Source organism: Mesoplodon bidens, assembly GCF_964165515.1.
Source record: "Mesoplodon bidens genome assembly, chromosome: 4".
NCBI classification, from domain to species: Eukaryota; Metazoa; Chordata; class Mammalia; order Artiodactyla; family Ziphiidae; genus Mesoplodon; species Mesoplodon bidens.
The window spans coordinates 170,027,997-170,045,956 of NC_138160.1; the positions used below are offsets into that span (position 1 = coordinate 170,027,997).

General features: G+C 38.2%; 1 pseudogene across 1 annotated transcript; it reads left to right on the plus strand.

Annotated features, from left to right (window-relative positions):
• The first annotated feature begins 5,254 nt into the window (after positions 1-5,254).
• On the plus strand, positions 5,255-5,940 carry LOC308615454 (YEATS domain-containing protein 4-like; annotated as a pseudogene). The gene has a single exon. The product of its transcript is annotated as a YEATS domain-containing protein 4-like (transcript).
• The last annotated feature ends 12,020 nt before the right edge of the window (positions 5,941-17,960 follow it).

The following is a 17,960-nucleotide window of genomic DNA, read 5'->3' on the forward strand; positions in this document are numbered from 1 at the left end:
TTTTTATTTATTTTTTACTAAGTACAGTTGCTGCAGCCCCAGCAGAGAAATTTAAATACCCTTTTGCATAAATGGTTTGGGATCCCAGACAGAAGGGTTTCAATTTGCTCTTACACAGACACAGACACACAGACACACACACAGACACACACACATACACACATTCAAACACACATACTCTTTTACTTGCCCGCTCAGTCATTCCCACTCTGGACCCCTCTATGGGAAATGCTCTAGTGTTTATGTAGTCGATGAAACAACCAAGAGATAGCCTTAGAAATGGCAACTGGGAAAAACAGAAATGATCATTGATTACTTGATAGAATTTTCTATATGTAAGAGTTTAAGAAATCAAAGATCATAACTTAAATCTCAATTTTCAAAGAGTAAAGGTTTATATTGATGGCACTTCAGGAAATAAAAATGCTTTTTATTCATACCTGCTCCAGAAATGTGTTACACATAATACCTAGAGAAGACATTTTTTTTAATAATAGCATTTTGTCCTTAGGTAGTCTTGTTCCTTTTAACCAAAGACTCCAGAATTATTTTAAAAAAAGGAAAAGAAAAAGAAAAAATGAGGGAAAATGGGAGAAAAAGACACTGCTTCACACCAAAGGTTTAAAAAATATTTTCCAAATACACTAGGAACATTGTAAAAAGTAGTAAGGAGCCAACAGAATGCTAATTAAGACACCACACTAAAGAAGTCATTTAAGAAAAAACACTTAAATATCTATTAGTTATTTGAAAATTGAAGTAAAACATTTCTGTAAATCCATAGATGAATGCAAAACACTGACATCGGGTTTAATTTGCTTTGAGAATTTGTTTTGTGAAAAAGGTAAATGTGATCCCAAATGAAGAACAAATCTTTGTGTTTTTTTAACTTTGAAACCAAATGTCTCTTTCCTGTCACATGTCATTATTCTGATGCCCATATGTGTGTGCTGGCACCATCTGAAGCAAGTTGACAGTTTCATCAGCTTGTATCTTTCTCTTTTTAGTTCAATAATTTGAGTTCAGTGGTCATTTTAAACATATTAATTCAAAGTTGAAAAAAGTTTAAATTCCATAACATTTTAAAGTTTTTATTTGCATGGGTGTTTAAATAGTTCTGTTATGAATATTGTCCCTGCACAGTTCTGAATTGTCCTTTTATAAAAAGTGATATTCTAGTTTCTTCACAACGTAGTGATTATCAGCCTTACTAATTACCTTGTAGCCTTTCTTAATATGCACATAATGCACATTTTCCAATGGCTAGAAAATGCAAAACACAAGTGGATATCATTGCATCTATTTTCATGTCTTTCTAAAAAACAGGATTACTACAATCTCTGGGATACATGAGATAGTAACAAATGAGGATTATAAATGAGTAGCACATAAGAATTATTTTCTTGGATTTAAACATTACAGCCACTTTCAGCATGTAAATATATAATAATGTTGGCTAGTGTGTAATTCTTGAACTAAGAAGTATAAATAAAACTTAAAACGATGTGTGTATAAGTGGTTTCATTGAGTTCAGAATTTTTTTTTGATCTATGAATATGAGTTCAATTGTAGAAATATAGCTTTTCTAAAAAGCAATAAAAATTTGGGAACTTGGGATAGGCTCTAGGGCAGACTTGATTTTGAGCTCCGATTTGTCACATATTAGGTGTATGATTGTGCAGCTATCTAATCCATCCACCTCTTATTTTTCTTATCTGAAGAAAAAAATATAATTGTACCTCCTTCATAGAGCTGTTGTATAGTTGAAATGAAATAACCCGTAAGAAGTCCTTAGCATAGTACAAACACGTTAAGTGGTGTGTAAACAGTAGATGACAGTAGATAATAGCAACAAGTGGTGTGTTACTATTATTAATTATAATCGTTACTAGAATATTCAGCATGTTTTATCACGAATTCTATCATGACACCTAAAACGTCATAGTAATTATTAAATGTTCTCTTAGGTTATATACTTATGGGTAATTAATTAAGAACTTAGCTTCAATCATGAAAATCATATGACAAACGTGATTCATTTAACATGCTACATATATCCTCTGAAGATGTTACACTAAGTACTTTGTGAATTGAATACTTACTTAATCCTTACCATATTCCTAAGAGTAGCAGAAATTCAAGATCAGAAAGAATAAGTACCTTGCCCATGAGAGTAGAAGAACTTGGATTCCTACCCAGCCTGGACTCAACCACAATTCCTTGCAGATTCTTTCCACCTCATCATTAAAAGTGGGTGACCAGGCATGTTCAGTTCTCATTCACTTTGGTCATTTCCCAAGAAACATTTGCTGAGAGCCTGCCATCTGCCAGACCTTGTAATGCTACTGGAAAATTAGAGCTTAGGCTCACAAGGCCCCTACCCTCTTGGATTATATGGAAGCTCTCAAATGCATGGGAACTCTCCTGAGGCCAGCAAATTAGTTGGGGACAAGCCTAGTGTCTCTCACTCTTATTGACTTTCAAATGTCCAAATAGCACCTCATAGACTCTGTCCACCTGAGCAAGGCAGACTGTCAGGGCAAAATTGTCCAATTAAGTCATGATTAAAAGGAGCTATAGCTACCAAGGAATGACACTACTGAAAATAACTCACCTATAGTGAAGACCCAGTTCCTGCCAGCTTATATTGCAAATTGCAAATCGTATCATCTAGAAATGTACAATTCTTCCATTTGCATTTGCTATCCTTCATGCTAACTTTCAACATTTCTGTCCAGCAGAGAGAACACACGTATGCTCAAATCCATGAACACGTTCACATAACTGGTGGTGCATGCGTGCATGTATGTGCTTATGTGTTCATGAGCCTGTGTGGGCGGGGTATGCTGAGAGGGCCAATAGGAAATGCTACTGTAGGTGGGGTCATGGTCTATTACTTACCTTGGGAGGAGAACATTCCCAGATACTTTCCCCCGATAAAGCTGATCAATTGGCAATGAGAAAATTTCCCCACTCATATTCTAACTACTATAATTTCCTAAAGTGGAACTACCCTTGTCTCTGCTGAAACTTGTTCTAATTATGAAATATCATATGACATTTTCCCATACAGAGTATTTTTCTAAACCTTTAGATCCACCTCCCAGAATAATACCAGTTTAGTGAGAAAAATTCTCAGGGATGGCAGGAGACACAATCAGTCCACAGTCCTTGATTTCCTAAAGCACACAGCAACAAAATAAACACATCTTGTCTCTTCAAATCTCTGTATCAGAGCATTAGCCAAATGTGCACATTACCCACTATAGCATCACCCCACCACATGGCCTAGAACCAAGGAATGATCATGGGATGACAAGTTGCAGACAAGCCCCAAACGATTAGGCTTCTTAGGTGGTCTTCTTATCAATGTCTTGATTTGTGCATGTTCTGATCTTTCCTTTTGTTTCAGGTAGCCAACTAGGTCATTAGTATTTATATATATATGTATCTTTTCATTTCAGAGATTTGTATTGGATAGAAAGGAGACACTGCTGGAAGATGCTCAGAGATGATGCTTAGCACCCCACAAGTACTGAGGAACATGAGTGTCTTTCAGGGTAAGGAGAGAGGGAGGGATGCTTTCTCTTGAGACTGGGAAGGAGAAAAGCAGCAGGTTCCAGGCAAGTGGAGACCTGCATACCATTCAGCGGTAGTGACCTGGGGAAATGGCAGACCTCGGAGCAGATGGCACAATGAAGCTTAGGAAGCCAACCCGTGGCACTGGCCCAGGTGTGCCGCTAGAGTGGCAGTCTTTGACCCATGAAAGAATCAAACAGGCTGGAACATGGAGTAGAAAAGAAATGTGGGATTTTTTTTCCTCTAAAGCTTCATTTAAGATGTTAGATTCATCACTGCACTCCCATCTGGGACCTAGTGGGTCCATGGTCACTCCACCTCGGAAAGTGCTGAGACTCAACAGCATGAATTTGATATTGGATCAGTAATACAGTATTTGTAGTAATAGATGTCCAAAGTGGGGTGGGGAATAATTGGTTCCAGTTCTGAAAGTCAAAAGGCTCATGAGATACAAAATTTAGTTAAAGGATTGATACATCTTATATCTTATGTCTTGGAAGCTCAAATGTGTACACAGGGCTTAATGAAATTGTAGACAAATAACATAGGCCTGGTGTAATACAATAGGGAGTGGTGGGGACTGTGGGTAACTGGGGAGAAACAACCTCTATCTAAAGAGGCGGTCACTACTGAGCACCATCCAGTTGTCGTCTTCAGGATTGCAAGCCCAGTGATGCCATATTAATCTGAGGATGCAAGAAGCCCCCACAGCACTGAATCTTTTACTTTATGGGCAGGTACAGTAAGGCCAGAGAGACACAGAAACTTTCATCTTTCTTGTGCCAAAAATCCATGCTGAGCTTTTAGAGTCATTATCCTCAAACCGAGATTGAGGAAGGAGCATATGACAAGCTCCATGAGAGTGTGTGTAGAGTGAACAAGCTTCTATGCCATTATAGTAGTGAAATGATCAGTTTTCTTCCCTTTCCTGGAAGCCGACACCTTATAAATGTAAGAAAGTAAAATACTTTCGTGTACTCTCAAAACAAAAAATAGAGAAACTTTTTAAATAGAAATAGGTACAGAAAATTGCCAGCAGAAGTTTTCACAATGTAAACATTCTGGTTGGCTTTTAGATCACTCACTCGGAGGGCTTTTGTGTCTCTCCTACCAGTAGAGTAGAAGCCCCTTACTCTCCTCCAACACCTCCTGGGCCCACTTAGCAGGCACATGGCAGAGCAGGGATTTGGGAGAGGAGCAAAGAGTCCTGAAGGGGCAAGGAACTGCTGGGAGAGCAACCAAGGGAGAAAAGGGAGGCGAGAGTGGAGGCTCTGGGGCACTTTGTCACTGATGGGGTGGAGAGGGGTCATGAGCCCTAAGATTCTCCACTATGTCAACTCCGGGGATGAAGCATGGGCACAAATTCAGTGGGCAAGGGAAGCTACCCACACATTTCCACCTCCCCAAAGACCCTGTGTAGACTGGAATTTAGTGAACGAACCTGAAAGTGAAGAACTAATAAAAAGTCCCGCTTTCCACCACTCTCCTCTCCGCAACGCCCCCCGCGGTGAGGTGTTGGTGATCCCTCAGCACCCCGAGCCCTGCTGACCCGTCCTCCTTCGGCTAGAAACCCTCCTGGTACCGCGCAGGAGGCGCGGGGCCTCTGAGCAGAGCGGCGAGTCCGCCGGCCCCCGGTCTCTTTCCCTGGCGGCGCCAGCTTCTTCCGTAGGACCATATGTTCAAGAGAATGGCCGAATCTGAGCCTGACTCCGGCGGGAGAGTGAAGGGGGTTACTACCGTTAAACCAATCATTTATGGTAATGTTGCTCGACATTTTGGAAAGAAAAGAGAAGAGGACGGGCACACCCATCAGTGGACGACAGTATATGTAAAACCATATCGAAATGAGGATATGTCAGCGTATGTGAAGAAAATCCCATTTAAATTACATGAAAGCTATGGCAGTCCTTTAAGAGTTGTTACTAAGCCTCCATATGAAATTACTGAAACAGGCCTGGGGTGAATTCGAAATAGTCATCAAAATATGTTTCGTTGATCCTAATGAAAGACCTGTAACCCTATATCATTTATTAAAGCTATTTCAATCAGACACCAATGCAATGCTGGGAAAAAAGACAGTGGTTTCAGAGCTCTATGATGAAATGATATTTCAAGACACAACAGCGATGATACAACAATTATTAACAACATCTCGTCAGCTTACCTTAGGATCCTATAAGCATGAAACAGAATTTGCAGAACTTGAAGTGAAAACCACAGAAAAATTAGAAGCTGCGAAAAAAAAAAACAAGCTTTGAAATTGCAGAGCTTAAGGAGAGATTAAAAGCAAGTCGTGAAACTATATATTGTTTAAAAAATGAAATCAGGAAACCCAAAGATGATCAGACAAAAGAAATATAAACGGTTCTGAAGAGAACTCGATAGTAAGTGAAACTAAAATAAGGTGGAGTTTAAAGGAGAGATGGACTACAAATGCTGCGATGTTTCTTAGAGGAACTGCACATATAGTTGTCAGCCATAGATTTCTCAGCAATGGGGTCAAATATTTAATGTGAAATATATGCATATAATGCTGTATAGGCATTTTATCAACCCATTTCAGGGTAGTTCTGTGATATGAAGCACAATTTTAAAACATTTTTATTGCATTTTATGTATAGCTTATCCTTTTGACAGACATCAAAATTTCATTATAAAGTATAACTTGTACAAATTTTATACTTCCCTAGTAGTTAGAATTCGTGGTAAAGTTAATGTGTATATTTAATTTCTTAAGTTCTTACCTGCCCCCATCCCAACTCTTTTGTATCTGATGTGCCCAGTGCCCAGTAAGCACAATAAATGTAGTTTACAGATGATTAAAAAAAAAAGAACTAATAAAAAAAGTATCCAGAAATTTCTGAGATGAAGCAGCAGTGGTTGGAGAGGGGAACTGTAAATGCAAAGAAGAAATTTTATCCTAATCACAATAACAAAATGTATTATTATTGGTTGATAAACAAAATAGTTTGAAAATACTAATCCATAGTGATGAGCAGAAGAATCTACTCCCACCTTGTTGTCCTGGGAAAGGAGAGAAGGAGGAAGAAAGGGAAGAGGACAAGGCAAAATAAAGGGAGGAAGGAAAGAAGAACCTGAGAAATATTTCCAGCACCTGACACTCTCCTCTCCCAGAATGTGTTATGAATTCAACTCTCTAAACAACTCTGTGAGGTGTGAACTCTTGCCATATCTATTTTGCAGAGGACACAAAATGGCAATGATTGGTATTGCATCCCAGAGCTGGCCAACTCCAAATCCCACGCCCTTAACCCCTTTGCTTAGCTGCTACCCGATATATTCCACAGCCTCAGTTTAGCTTTTGGAGATACAGCATCTTTGACAGTGAAATTAGAAACAAGTCCAAAATCTTTAGGGGATCAAAAAGAAGAGAGAAGTGTTTACTCCTAAGTTTCCATTTTATGTTTATAGGTTTACTTTTTTTATTATTATTTTTAAAAGCTGAGAATTGTCAAATTCTAGATATTTTGATGTTTCCTTTAATTTATTTGGGTGAGAGCAGAGAGCTGTTGAAATAAATCAAGTAACTTAAACACATCTTTCAAAGGATTTTGAAAATCTACTTTCTTTCTTTCTCTTTAAATATCATTACCTTTTCTCTGTCTTCTTTTTAAAATTATGAATTACAAAAGCAATACTTTTCAGTGTGGAAGATTATGTCATTGTTGTTATTTATGTCTCAGCAGTAAAGGTTGGACTTTCTTTATAGCTAAGACAACACAGAGAGAGAAAGCCCGCCTCTCTTGTCACTTGGTCAACTGGACATTAGGAAACCTGGCCAGTAGAAGCTTCACAGGAGATCAAGAGACTTTCTGAACATGCAGGCTAATAAATGCTCCTGAAATTGTGTGAGATTCATGGCAGGGAAATATCAGGGTTCTTGGAATATCAGTACAGGAGTGGCCCAGGATAGGGTTCACATTTCTCATTCTCTGAGTGGACCAAGCCTGACAAAAAAGAAATGGAAGGATTCTTTTTACACCTAGTTTTCTCTCCACACTTCAAAACACCCTTGGATGGATCAGAGATCCATTTGAGTTTGGCACGTTTCAGAAGTGGCTTGCCAGCTCTTTATTTATTCATTCTCATTTCTCATTCTACTTGCCAGGAAGTCGTTTGAACACCTAAAGAATCTCTCTTGATAAGACAAAACTATGGATGCATACAAAGTACAAGAAGATTAATAAATAAAAACTTTTAAATGTTTAAGAATCTTTAACTAAAATTAAATTACAGGCAGGATCTTGCCAGTGTGAAGTGAGTTTTTCCTGGTCCAGGTTTGGCAGATAGTAAAGGACGCTGGCTCCTGGCTCTGACTCTCATGCCAGGAGCAGTCTTGGAGCACTCAGGACAGCCTCTCTGAGATCCCTGGTGTGGAGTAGGCAGGGAAAAACAAATGCTCAGGGAGCTACCGAAGCCTACATGGCATATGCAGAGCCTGGTGAGTCCTCCTGCTTCCCATCTCCCCTTCTCAGCTATGTTAGTCAGGGATTTACAGAGAGACAGAGCAGATAGGATGTGTGTATATATAGAGAAATTTATTTTAAGGAATTTGCTTGTGCAATTATGGAGGCTGGCACATCTAAAATTTGAAAGGTAGACTAGCAGGCTGGAGACTCAGGGAAGGGCTAAAGTTGCTATTCAAATGCAAAGGCCCTCCGTCTGGAAGCTGGGAAAGACCTGATGTTGTAGTTTAAGTCCAAAGGCCATCTGCTGGCAGAATTTCTTCTTGCTCAAGGAGGTCAATCTTTTGTTCTATTCAGGCCTTCAACTGATTGGATGAGACCCAACCACAATATGGAGGGCAATCTGCTTTACTCAGAGTCACCGGTTTCAAGGTTAACATCATCCAAAAAACACCCTCACAGAAACATCCATAATAACGCTTCACTATCTGAGCATCATAGCCCAGCGGAGTTGACACATAAAATTAACCATCACAATAGCCTATGTTGTTTTTATGTTTTGGGGTTTTTGTTTTGTTTTGTTTTGTTTTTTTAGTAAGGAAGAAGATATTTGATAATAAAGAGCAAATAATTACATGCTATAAAGATGAAAATAAAAGCATAGGCACTCACTTTACCAGGTATCAAAACATATTATAAAGTCTAATTGTCACTTCCCTTCTTATAAACCTTCAAACTTTCTGCTTTAACCTAAGGAAAACCTTTAAATTTATCATGGTACTCAAAGTCCTTTGTGATCTATTTATTGCTCATTTCTAGATCTTGCTTTTTCTTCCTGTCCTTGAGTCTCAAGCTCCCACCAGGCTGAATTACTTTCAATTCCACAGAGACAGTATTCATTCCCTTGCCTTTCTAGGCCTTTGCTCTTACTGTTTCTTCTTCCTGAAACATTTTTTCTCACCCCTAAAACTCCTTCTTTCATGAATTCCTATTCACACTTTCCAGGTAAAAACTTAAACATCACTTTATCTGGGGAGATTTCTTGGCTCCAAAGACTGATGATTAATTCCCAGCACACAGCATCCTGCTTAACTATTTGTTAAATAACTTAATAAAATCCACGTGTTCTGCTGAACCAAAAGTAACCCCAAGTATGGGTAAGCATAGTATTAGGTGACAGCACAAGCTATTTAATAGTGGACACTGGCTCATGAAACCAGCCTTCTTAGCCCTTTCTGGGTTTTGCTTCTGCTTCACTGATTGCCCTTCCTCAGAGCCCTTTGCTGGTTTCTCATCTGCTCCCCAGCCACTTCATGCGGGAGTGCCTCAAATCAATATCTTCAGTCCATACTCCTCCCCTAAATTCCAGGGTAGTTTCTTGTTGTCTAGTTTCTTGACATTATATTTTGAATGTCTAATGGACATCTCAAATGTTCAAGACTGATCTTTCTTCCAAAGTTGGTGGCAACTTCAGTTAGTCTGGACCAGACACCTGTAGTCATTTTTTATTCCTCTTTTCTGCTCATCTCACTTCTAATTCATCTGAAAATCATGCTGGCTATAACTTCAAAATATATCCAGAATCTGACTACTTCTCATCCTCTTCCTTGTTACCAACCTTGTCTGAGTCACCACAATCCTCTAACTGGATTATTTCAATAAGGCTTCTAGCTGGTCTTCCTGTAGCTACCCTTGCTGCCCTACAGACTGTTTTCAACACAACAGCCAGACTGATCTTTTTCAAAGGCAAGACAGATAGAATTGTTTTGGTCAAAAGGCTATGATGCCTCTGTATTTCAATCAGAGTAAAAGCCAACTTTCTTAAAATGGCCTGAAAGTCTATACATAGCCCAAATCCCCACATGGGCCTAGCTGATGCTAGATCTTATTATTCTCCCCTGGTTCTCTGAGCTCCAGCCACACTGACCTTCTTGCTCTACTTCAGATGAACTAGACATGCTTCTGACCAGGGCTTACTCTCCGTTCCTTCTGCCTGGAACCATCCTCCCAAGAATCTGCTTGAGTAATTCCCTCATCCCCTTCCAGTCTTTCAATAAGTCCTAGCCTTACTACCCAATTTGGTACTGCCCTCTACTCCCTAACCACACCCACCCAGGTACACTTGACCCCATACCTGCTCTGCTATTTATTTCTCCATCCATAATGTCATATAGTTGACTTATTTATTATGCTCTTCATTTGGCATCTGTCTCTCCTGCTTAAGGGTATACATTCTAGCCTTTTTTTTTATTGATGTTTCCCAATGTAGAAAAATATACATAGTAGGTATTTGATAAATATTTATTGGATGAACAAATGAACAACTTTAACAAACAAATACCAATATTGGGGAACTTATTAAAAGAATATTTACCTTGACCACAGCCAAAGATTCTAGATTAGTAAGTTTGGGGGTGGGACCAAGTGAACTGTATTTTTCATAAGCAACCTAGGTCTTGTCATGACCATCAGAGATTTTGAACACTGCTGAAAACCACAGGGTCTTGATTTGGCTTGACAGTGGCAGTTTCTCTTAAAACTTTCTGAGTTTGCACATTAGGGTGAGGTGTGGCTAAAGATTTTATTTTATCAATAAATGATCTGTTGATCCAAAGAGTATCCTACGTGGAGGAAAAAAAAAGATTCTTGACCCATTCTCCTCTTGAGTAATAATAATAATAAATATGCTTGGGTATGTGCAGAGCTTAATGGGAAAAATAAGTATGCATTTGCTAGAATAGAGATATTCCTAATCTCTTTCTGTAAATGGCAATTTTTCCATTATGAGGTCTTTTATCCTGATACTTATTGACCCTGTGCCTCACCTTTCCATGTATCTATTTATTTCTAACTTGTGATTTTCTCTTCTCCTCACCCTGACACGTATTAGAAAAAAAGGGCTAACAATGAAAATGAGACTGTGATGTTTGATCCAGGTAATAAATACAAAAGCCCAACACTTTAAAAAAATGGATACAGCCCTTAACTTGCTATATGATCTCAGGAACTACATTTCAACTCTCTCAAGCTCAGTTTCATCATCTATGAACAAAGGAATAATCTGGCATAATCTTTTGATGTGTATGGGAAAGCACTCTGTAAAGTGCAAAGTGCAGCATGCACTAAGACACTTTTAATATTATTAATAATAGTCCTCCATTTTCTGGATCCACAACAATAATGGACATGTGATATATTTTTCTGTCCATATTTTCCTCGGGACAGTGGTTTACCAAAAACAGGGAGGATTAGACATGAGTAGTTCTCTCTAGGTATAGGCAATCGTCTGAAAAGAATTTTAAAACAATAATAAAATGGACTGAAATTTGGTCTGTTTTTTATTATCACCTTAAGCCCACAGGCTCAACAAAAGTCAGGGATAAAATGCTACCCCCGACTGGGTCAGACTCCTTCCATTGCCCCCACCTCCACCTTAGGCTCCTCCCTCTTCCACACATAATCCTTGTGATCTACTAGGACTCACACCCCTGCAGACTCCAGAGTGAACACATGACCCAGACCTGACCAATTATTTTATTATATCCCTCCTGGCCACAGTGATCTGTTGGAAGATAAATGAGTGACCAAGTCAGTCCGGTCAATGCCATGCAACCATGGGACTTCTCTGTGGGGTGGGTAAGATACCTCTTTATTGCAGCAAGATTTGAGGATGGGTCAGGACATAAATGTGGCAGCTTTTGGCAGCCATCCTGCCAGCACAAGAATAGTCTGCCTGGGAATTGAGCCAACACAAATGAAAGCAGAGACAAGAAATGGGAAGATTGAGATCATGGCTAGATGGTGTTATTACATCACTCAGAGACACCTGTGCCTGCACTTTCTAGAATCAAAGTCCTGTGCTAGTTTGATTTGGGTTTTGACCACTTACATCCTGAAAATCACCAAGATCAAAGACTTTGTTAAAGGAGATTGATTTACACTGGGAGGCACGTGAGTGGAAGGTTAGGTCATGTCAGAAGTAAAGCATGAGGTGTCACCCAGTCAATGAAAGGACCTCAGTTTTACCACCTACAAAGTGAGAAATGGAAAATTAGAAGAGATGATTGCTGGATAATTCAAATTCTCCTAATTCCAAAAGTTTCTTAGCATAGCTCAGACATACCCTGGTACATGATGGAAATTTTGGAAACTGTTCCACATATGAAAATAGAAGGATTTTGAATCACCTGCCAAAACATAAATTAACCGTATAAAACTAAGAGACTGGATTGATGACATGGAATACCTAAGGTAATTAACATGCCTTTGGCTTCCACAGCAGCTGATGTCAAAAGCACATGAGGTTTCTGTATTTACAGTTGTTCTGTTAATGCATTATAATTACAGATGAAATCAAACATAAAAGGTTGATTTTTTTGCCTAAATGACACCTTTAATCACTTCTGAATAAGACACGACTCGAATTAGAGATGTCTTCAGAAAATCACACCTAATAGCATCATTTATTAGAATTCTAAATAGGAGCTCTTTATTTCAATGCCATCTCCCTTTAATCTGTTTTCCTAGAGAAGGGCATGGTTTCCCGCACATTATGGCCGTGGGTGAAATTCTATGACTGGAATTGAGCATAACAGATCCTCCACCAGAGAAATCACTAAACAAATTTTTTTCTCAATTAAAATAAATTCAACAAACTGTCCTGAGTACCCACCAAATGCCAAATAGTATTTTAAAATGTGTACGTGAGCAAGTCTTTAAACCTGTCCACAGTAGATTTAGGATGTAATGGAGGTTGCAAATGCATGAGTTAGGCCTTGAAGCAGCATATGACTAGCAGAGAAAGGAGACCATACTTCATGCCAAGGAATGGCCTGGGTGACCTTGAAGCCTGGGAGGTGGAAGAAGAGAGATTACATTTGGAAATGAAATCAAGTCAAGATGAGGTCATACTGGGTAAAGGATAGGTCCTAATCCAATGAATGCTGTCTTTATGAGAAGAAATTTGGACACAGCGACACAGAGGAAGATGGTCATGTTAAGACAGAGATAGAAGCTGAAGTTATAATATTGCAAGGTAAGGAATGCCAGGGATTGCTGGTGACCACTAGAAGACAGGAAGAAAGGAAGGATCCTCTCCTAAAGCCTTCAGATGGAGCATGGCCAGGCTGTCCACCATGAGAAGGGGATGCTCCTGAAGTCACTGAACCCAAAAAAAGAAAGGCAAAAGAAATAGGTCTGATATCAACACCCTTTCCCTGTAGAATGACCTCGGCAGATGAGCAAAGACCCATGAGCAACAAACAAATGTTTGGCACTGAGATTTAGCAGTTGTTTGCAATGTCACATTATTTCATTTAAAAAAAGATAAAAAACATTAACCTAGTATTTCCTCTTGCTTTTTAGCTGCTTTTGCTACCCAAGCTTCTTTTTCTCTAACATTCCTAGAAGAAGCAGCTTTATTTGATAGCCAACATTTTCTCTTTACCTGGTGATTCAACATCCTATTGTAGACACTTAACGGTTCATAATCTAGGATGAAAAGAATTTTTCCTGAAGGTGTAGGTCAATATGTCTCATGAGACAATTTCTTGTAAATTTCTTTTTTTTTTTTTTTCATGGAAAGGCATTTTTCCCAAAGACTAAGAACTTTGGCAGGATTAACCATAGTGACAATGAAAAAGCGCTGGTTCTCTGTGCATCCTCCGTGCCTAGCATTATGCCCTGCACAAAGCAGGAACTCGGCTAGTATTCAATAGAGAAACATGTGAATGAGAGAACAAGCATGTTTTTGCTTTTATTTTAAGGCAAAAAATACATGAAAATATCCAAGGTGTCCATTTTAAAAAAATTAAAAATGGAAAAAGCTTAGAAAGGGTGGCTGCTCAAATGGAATGGGGTGAGCTCTATGAAACTGCTGCAGCTTCAGTGCCAAAGGGAGGCAAGGGATATGACATTTTCCATAGAAATAAATGTCACAGTTAAAAAGCCAGGGCTTAACATCACAGGCCCGAGAACTGAAGCCCAGCTCTAGCCCCTGTTATGTGAATTTGGGGGCAAATTTCCTAATCACGCCCTGCTTTCTTTGCCTTTTCTATAAACAGGGAGTGATAAATAACATTATCAATCTCAAAACTTTCTTTGTGAGGATTACATGTGTAATTACTATAAAATATTCACACAAAGTAGGCACTAAGTAAATGCTAGGTACTATTAGCACTGTTGTTATTTATTGCTACATCCCAGCCCAGATTACATTCCTTTTCTCTTTTTTTCTCTTCTTTAGCACACCCTTTGTGACATTTAATGCATTCTTTTCACAGCCTGGTTTCTTAATCATTCTTCTTAGAGCTCTTTATAATCTCTTTCTGTTAGGGCCCTTTAAGGTGTAAGTAGCAGAAACCCAACTCAAATTATCTCAAGTCAAAAAGAGAATCCATCTGCTTATATGGATAATAAGGAGAGATTCTTTTGGCCCCTTTAATCTCTCTGGTGTACAGCCTGATTTTAGCTCACCTTTCATTTATTCGAGAGAGAGAGAGAGGTGCTAAAATAGTGGCTCAAATTGTGAAACAGTAAAGAGCTATCTTTACTGATGAGCAAGATTACTGGGCAGTAATACTGTCTACGGCTACTGCATATACAGTGAGACCTGTATTCTTATAAGAGTTGTAGGTTGGATTCAGCATGTTAATGAAGCATGTGGAAACAGTGGAAATGATAAATGAAGACCAGAAGAAAGAGATAAAACCGTGCGAAAGATGTCATAAATGATAAAGTACTGAGATAGTTTGGTCTGGAGAGGTAACCTGTTGGCTCAACTTCATAGCTCAACTTCGTAGAAGTAACATGTTGGCTCAAATTCACAGCTAACTTTGTACAGGATGTAATTTACTGGTAAGAGAATGTTAACCAATTATTTGCTAACTCAACAGAGACCAAAATAAATGCCAATAAGTTTAAGTGAAAGCAAAAAAGAGCTCAATTAGCAAAGAGTATCCTACTTTTGTCTTTTAAAAAATCTGAGTTTATTGCAAAAAGTGAATGTGGAATGTCTAACACAGGTGAACAATAAATATTAAGTAATACCATCATTGTTCTCAACACCAGTATTATTTGCCAGTAACCTGCTAGGAACCATAAATTGAAAGGTGAACAGTCTCAGACCTTTCCCGTGTCCCTGAGAAACCTATGGTCTAGAGGGAGATCATTACTAGTTATATTTCTATCAAAGATCTTGCTCTATTGAATCTCAGAATTTCATATTTTGCAGCTGTGTAATATAGCAACTAATGTGACAGAATTTGTCATATCAATGTCTGTGACTGGGGAAACCCCTCCTCCCTTGTGGTAAGATCAAGGGCTTGGGGTCCAAGTTTATGGTCACTCAGGATTGATTTCCAGTGCTGTGTCACAGCTGCTTTCCATGAAAGCATTCCATAAAGCTTTCCATGGTGATAAACTCCTTAACAGTGACACGTTAGCCTTTGGAAGATCTTGGACAAGTTATTGCTTACTTTCTCATGTGTAATTCTCTAAAGCGAATTGCTAAGTCAAATTACATGGACTTTTTTGAGAATTTTACACATATCATCACATGGTGTTTTTTTTTTATTTTTGTTTCCAATCCCTTTCATTTTGTTATTCTTTTCTCTTAATGTTTTTTTTTAACCTAGAGACTGTCATACAGAGTGAAGTAAGCCCGAAAGAGAAAAACAAATATCGTGTATTAACGCATATATGTGGAATTTAGAAAAATGGTACAGATGAACCTATTTGCAAAGCAGAAATAGAGACACAGATGTAGAGAACAAACGTATGGACACCAAGGGGGGTGGGGTGGGATGGACTGGGAGATTGGGGTTGATGGATGTACACATTGTGTTTCTTATCAAAGCGAAATGAGAGTACCTGTTTTCCCAATTCTCTCCACATTGTTATAATTTTTGCTCAACTTAAAATGTTTTCAAGTTTGTTAGTCATGAAAAAACAACCATTTCCTTTTGCGTTTCTTTGGTGGTTAGTGAGATCAAATATTTTCATGTCTATTGACCATTTTTACTTCTTTTGTGAGCTGATTGGAAATGACAAGTTTGAAAATAAACACATTTCTGGGCTACCAGGTTAAACAGAGTTGAACTCAGTGAAATGACAAGCAGCTTACAATGGAACCAAGAATCACAAATAATCTTTCCTAAAGGATATAAGACAATTTGTATTATTTCTAATTACCTCTGGATCAGTTTTTTTTTTTGCTTTTCTTGTCTTACTAGTATATGATCAGAATGCAGCTTGCCTATCTTTGTTAGGGAATATCCTTTATTGTTCTTCTACCAGTGATTATTATGTACATATAGGTATATAAATTTAGGACCCTGAAATTCCCATCCAGGGTTTCTGAATAATGGAAGAAGCTGGGGAAATAGACTCAGGTTACTGAAAATTCTTTCAGAAGAAATTCATATATGCCTCAGAACTCTATTGATTCTTGAGGGAAATAAGTTGCAAGGTTCACAAATGTCTCAATGTAGAATAAATGTTACATTCAGAACCCTTTTGTCAGTTGTACAGCCTCTAGAAGCTATATCTCTGAAATCCCTCAAGAAAACCTCTGAATTTGCATAGTTTAATTTTTAACTTTTCCAAATGCTCTTACAGAATGTTTATCAATACACAAAACTAAGACCAAGAGAGGATTAGAACCCAGGACTCCTGGCACTTAATCCAGTCTGCTATCATTACAATGTGTCCTTTCCAATATAATCTAACAATTATAGGTTATAATCACCAAACTTTGATTTAGCAATAGGGCAAGAGGGATGGGACCACATCTAACAAGAATCAAGTTAGTTTTTGAGTTACTACACCAAGGTTTTCCAAATTGTTTGCCTGTTGGTGAATCACTTGTATCTAAATCACCCGGGCTAAGTTGGGAGATTGGGATTGACATATACACACTGTTATGTATAAAAGAGATAACTAATGAGAACCTAATATTTAGCACAGGGAACCCTACTGAATGATCTGTGGTGACCTAAATGGGAGGGAAATCTAAAAAAGAGTGAATATATATATATATATATATATATATATATATATATATATATGGCTGATTCACTTTGCTGTAGAGCAGAAACTAACATAACATTGTAAAGCAACTAGACTCCAATAAAAATTAAAAAAAAAAAAATCACCCAGGCTGGTCCCATTCCAGATCTACCAAAGCATGGACTCTGTGATTGAAACTTAAAGCAGCTCCATTTGTTAACAAGCTCCCAAAGCTTCTGTTGCATATTGTTCCCTCTGATAATTCCTTCTTGCCTCTCTTCCTTTCAGGAGAAGGCATTAGAGTAGACACAAATTTGATTTCAGCTTCTTATAGATTTTTGTTGTGGTATTTATGCATTGATCATTTAAACTCACTTATTAATATGAGGACAGCTAGAAAGAAAGGAAACAATGATGTGAAAGACTGGGGATGCAGAAACAAATTAACTATTAGTGCTCCAGAAGGTTTGGATGAATGGTGTTCCCCAGCCTCACCAAAAACAGAGCATTCCTTATTTAAGAGGGCCTTCAATTAGCTGTTTTGATAAGGGCTAGTCAACTGAAAGACATCTTTGAACAAATGATAAAGAACATGTTGTCTCATGCATAAACAATATGGTATCCTGAAAGATAGTTGGGCTTGGAGCCAGACAGGTCTGGCTATGAATCCCAGCTCCTCTCCTTATTAGCTCCGTGGCCTTACTTGCACAATTTAAATGTTTTTACCTTCAGTTTCATTATCTATAAATTGAGGCTGATACTTACTCTTCTTTATAAATTTGTAAATATTTTTAAAGTTCCTAGAATTTAGTAGATACTCAGTAAGCCCCAAGATAAGAAATGATGATTAATCAAAAATGTAGACTATGACCAATGCCAAAGAATGTGTCAGAACATGGAGTTGCTGGGTCTTATAACTGGTAGCTTTTTTTTTTTTGTGGTATGCGG